Source organism: Marmota flaviventris, chromosome 1 (genome assembly GCF_047511675.1).
Source record: "Marmota flaviventris isolate mMarFla1 chromosome 1, mMarFla1.hap1, whole genome shotgun sequence".
Taxonomy (NCBI): Eukaryota; Metazoa; Chordata; class Mammalia; order Rodentia; family Sciuridae; genus Marmota; species Marmota flaviventris.
In genome coordinates, this window is record NC_092498.1 from 198,330,786 (window position 1) to 198,336,001 (window position 5,216).

Consider the following 5,216-nt stretch of genomic DNA (forward strand, 5'->3'; position numbering starts at 1 on the left):
TCCAAGACAGGCACCCTTTATCATTCGGCTTCCCTAGTTACAAGGTTTCCTCATAGTGCAAAATGACTGTCAGACTCCCAGCATCATGCCTGCATTCCAGGAAGCAGAAAGGAATAAGAAAAAGCAAAATGGGTACTTTTTTTCCAATGGACTCAGTTTCCTTTAAGCAATCTTTTTGGAAAACCCATTGAACACTTCTGCCCACATCTCATTGGTCACGTCTAGCAAGGGAAGCCATGAAACGTCCTCTATAGTCTTTTGTCTGGGCACGCTGCAGCCCAGAATAAAATCAGGACTCTCTTTTACTAGGAAATGAGAATGGAAATCGAGCAGCAACTGCAATTGCTACGCAAACACATTTCAATAAACAGAACAGCAAAACAACAAAATATGGCAACCAAGTAGTTTATTTGCTATTCTGGACTAACCCAGGTCAGAAGGTGAGCCAAAAGTTCTGCAGCATCAAATATCTCTTGATAAAAAGGGTACAAATCAAATTTTTTATACAAAATGAGAATTCTTTCCTTGTGACTTCACTCTTGGCCTGAAGGAAAATGTCCCCCAAATGGAGCATTGTAATCATATTTGGCTCCTCCTCTTACCATTTTCTTAATTCATTGCTAGTTTTCTTAGCATAATTCCACTTATCATAAGGAGGGAGTCCTGGGATCTGTGCAATCAGAAGTAAAGTATCTATAAATCAGCTTTGATAATCTTTTCTAAAGATGAGCTAGAAATTCAGATTTTTTTAAAAAAACTGAAATCCAAATTTTTAAGAAATAATGAAAGCTAATTTACATTTTTAAAAGCAGCAGGTGGGCCAGACATGGCGACACATTGCCTATAATCCCAGCGGCTCCAGAGGCTGAGGCAGGAGGATCACGAGTTCAAAGCCAGCCTCAGCAAAAGCATAGTGCTAAACAACTCCGTGAGACCCTGTCTCTAAATAAAATACAAAATAAGGCTGGGGATGTGGCTCAGTTTTCGAATGCCCCTGAGTTCAATCTCTAATACCAAAAAAAAAAAAAAAAAAAACAGCGGATGGGCCTCTATTGGACCAAGACTCAGACTCTACTTGGCTAAGTTTCCACTGCACTCTTGGCCGTTCTCCTCTTGCTATCATACAGAGGCAATTCTTTTCACAGAAAATCCTTCTGACCTTTTCTCCCTGTTCTTCCTCCCTTTTCTTTTTTTCACCTCCTTTTCTTTCTTTCTCCTTCTTTTGTTTTTTCTTTCATTTGACTTCACCAAGATGACGGATCTTCCTTCTGACTTTGACACCCTTTCCCCCCTTACAGATTTCTCTTAAAAATCCCCTCTGATTAATGCTCTCCTTTCAACATCAGGTTTTAATATCCAAATATGGATTCTGTTCCAGAGTCACTCCTACATTCTAAACTCTAAGAGTCTTCCCTTGACTCTTACGAAGCTCTGAGCTACAGAAAATGTACAAAAGTAACTATTTTGCCTTCTTAAATCTGCAACAAGAGGCTACAAGCTGAATGTCATCAGCGGTTGGTCACACAGTGTTCCTGACAACTGGCAACCATAGTGACAATTGGCATATCGTCGGTGTTAAAGAGAAAGTTGTAAATAGTGGGCATCATGACACATAAAGGAGCCTATTCTCTATCTAAGCCAGAATAATTGCTACCAACTCACTTGAAGTCTTTATTTTATTTTTTTAAGATAACCTGGAAATTCAGATTGTTTTCTTAAGAGAGAAATAAGCCTGAATTTTCATATAATACATGAGTGGTGATTCACCTTTATAAAAACAATGGAAGCCTTATATTTGCAACCTTGAACCTATCACACGTACTAACTTATTCCCTAATTGATTGGTGCCTTATCACAGCACCTAGAAGAATGCTAAGCATGTCACAACTAGAAGTTGACTGATGAATGCTGTGGCCAATGGACTTAATGCATGCTCTTCTCTTAGGGGGAAATTTCTGGACTATTTCAGAGTTTGGGTAAAGTCAAGAACTAATACCTTGTCTCTGAAGAAGGTAAGGGAGATCCAATCTTTTTTTTTCCTAATCAATTAAAACTCTATGGTTTCATAATTAATTTGCTATTATCTAAAACCCTGCTATTATGAAAAATTAGCCTCAGTATACTTCAAGCGAACTTCAGTGACTTGATGTGCTTGACTGACTTTAAGTCACTCATCAGTTGCCAATGAAACTGCATTTCACCGGTCCAAATCTTGCCTGCCACCAGAATGGCCAGACTCACTCATTCTTTTCCTGTGAAAAATGCTACTGAATGTGTCATGAATCAAATTGTATGCTTAATCTCCGTAAGAGAGTGAGAATATAGGAAAAAAGAATATGGAATTTGGAGGCAAACAAGCCTGAGTTCAAATCCCAGCTATGCCACTTTCTGGTTGTATGTTCTTGAGTGAATAATCAACTTGTCAGGATTTCATTTTCCTCTCTTATAAAATGAGATAATAAACCTCAGCTCACAAATTGTTATGAAGAGTAAATGGATTATATTAAGTGCCTGGCAAACTTTCAGCTGACAGTGGAAGAGACTAAATATTAGTAGCAATTCCCTTGCTTGCTTAGTGTATGTCTCGGTTCAGCATGTGGTTATTCTTTTTAGCTATAAAGTGGACTGACTCATATTTGCCAAGTATTCACAGATTTTTTAAGTCCTCACACAGCACTTAGAAGAAAATGTGCAAGGTCTCAATGAAAAAAGTGGGTAAATGGGCAAACTTAAGTAATGGAAACAATTAGATAACTCACAGGTTAGTTCGTTTCCCAGCCATAAAACAACCCAAGGTTTTCCCATTTAAAAAAAAATTATAATAATACACATACCTAGAAGTTTTCTGAAGCACAGATTTTTAGCAGCAAAAGAAACTTATACCACTAGTGGATAAAAATTTATATATATATATATATATATATATATATATATATATATATCCATACACACATTTATACCACCGATAAATGATCGTTGCTCTTAAAAGAAAAAGTCAATTTTCCTCTCCTAAGTGGCACATATACCCATAGTTCAAAGCTTACTCCCATGATAGATGTCAAAGAGAATTTTGTTTTTTCCTTTATTCAAAATTCCTATACTGAACTTTTGCTATCAACCAAAATGGACTAATGGGGTCTGAACACAATTTCCGGACTGAAACAATTAAAACACAGAATAAAATGTAAGAAAGAACTGTTACTAATACACTCCATGTCACGAGCCATCCATGGGTTGTGTGTGTGAGCTATGCACATTTGAGCATATGCGGGGACTGGTCTGGCGTTGCATGCTGATTGGGCTGTGCGACACAAATGTGCCCTTCCTCTTGCTCTGCCTGTGATCTCACACAGCACCTGAGATGAGTGTGATTTGCCAAGATATCAATCTGCTGATGTCTTATGAGACATCACAAAGGAAGACTCCAGCCTTTGAAATCCTATCCCTTGCTTTATTTGGGTGGAATATTCTATCAAATGTCTTCTCCCCAATAAATAGGGGGGTTCTGGTATGGTCACTCTCTTGCTCTTTCCAGTGCTGCTCAGCATGGAGCTGACGCTTGAGGTCACCAAGTTGTACTATCCCTGTTCTTAGAAACTCATGTTCGTGTGCTGCATGGTTTCTTCATCATTTTCTTAGTTATTGATACAGCCAGCTCCTTTGGACCCAGCTCATCCCGCCAGCCTGGCCAGCTGGTGACAACTCCATATCAAACAAAGGACAGTGATTCCTGAGGGATGGGGGAAATGAGATGAGCTCTGTGATTGGTCCATCCTACTCCCTTGAAGACCTGTCTGGGCCAGCACAGTGGCACACACCTGTAATCCCAGTGGCTCAGGAGGCTAAAGCAGGAGGATCTCATGTTCAAAGCCAGCCTCAGCAACAATGAGGCACTAAGCAACTCAGTGAGACCCTGTCTCTAAATAAAATACAAAATAGAACTGGGGATATGACTCGGTGGTCAAGTGACCCTGATTTCAATCCCTGGTACCAAAAAGAAAGAAAGAAATCCTATCTGGACCCTAGCAAAGCCCAGAAGACTCCTGAAGTTCTATAGAAAACATGGAGAGTCCAAGGATAGCAGGGTAGTTAGAACCTGAAGACAGAATATTTGAGAAGAGAGAGCATCAACAGAGAGGAGCAAAGTTCTTGGGTCCTCCTCAAGGTTCAATAGAATTCTGATTAGGACACAAGTGTAAGGAATCTATGTGAAGTCTAGAAAAGAGCTTCCTGAATGTTAAAAGGGAATAGTACACAAAACACACACAGGCCTGCAAATAACTCTTAGTCATCCTGCTTCTCTGGGTGCACCATCTAGTTGAACACACACACACACACACACACACACACACTTACATGTAGAAAGGAATTTGTTACAGGGAGCTTCCCTGCGTAGTTGTGAGGGCTGGATAAGCACCTTCTGGGGAGAAGCATCTCTGTGCCTGATGCATAGTCCACAAGGGAAGAAGTCAGTAAAGGAGACTCAGGAAGAAAAAATCAGAAGCAAGCTGGACCCCTGGAAGCATAAGCTGGACCCCTATAGGAAAGGCTCAAGCCTGCATCCTTTCTTGTTACCTCTGACCTTGGTGTGAGGGTATCCTGTAGAATCAGGGGCTCTTTTTTTCATGGAACTATCAACACATATCTAGCTCCCCAATTTTAAATAAATGAAGGAAAATTTAGGGAAGGTAAAGAAATTGCAGGTTCAGAGACAGCTTCATGCTCTTGAGGTGTGGTCAGCTACAAAAGTGCTTCTTTTCTTCCAAATTTGACAAGAATAGCCTTTGTGTACCACTTAAACTGGAAACATACAAGAAAGGAAATTCTGGGAAATTCAGCTTAGCCAAGTGGATACATTGCAAAGACATTATGCACAGAGAGGAAAAAATGTAATGTGCTTTGTGGTAGCACATATACTAAAATCAGAATGATATAGAGAAGATCTGCATCCTGCACCAGGATGACACAAGAAGTGTAGGAGTAGGAAGAGAAGAAAGAGGAGGAGGGAAATAAATGAACAGAGCATCAGCTGTGTACAACTCTAAGCAGTTTTAGTAAATTTGTAACTGGAGTCTTTTCAGTAGAGGAAAGATAGGATGGAAGAAACAGTATTGGAAGACATAATGAATATTTTTTTCAGAATTTGGTGAAAATTATAACCCTAAAGATACAAGTTATTGAACTTAAAACACAAGAAAAATACCTACCAAGGCACA

At 39.5% G+C, this 5,216-nt stretch overlaps 1 non-coding gene across 1 annotated transcript; it reads left to right on the forward strand.

Annotated features, from left to right (window-relative positions):
- The first annotated feature begins 4,894 nt into the window (after window positions 1–4,894).
- Window positions 4,895–4,996, forward strand: LOC114090420 (U6 spliceosomal RNA). The gene has a single exon (XR_003582344.1). It is a non-coding gene; the product is annotated as a U6 spliceosomal RNA (small nuclear RNA).
- Window positions 4,997–5,216: the final 220 nt, after the last annotated feature.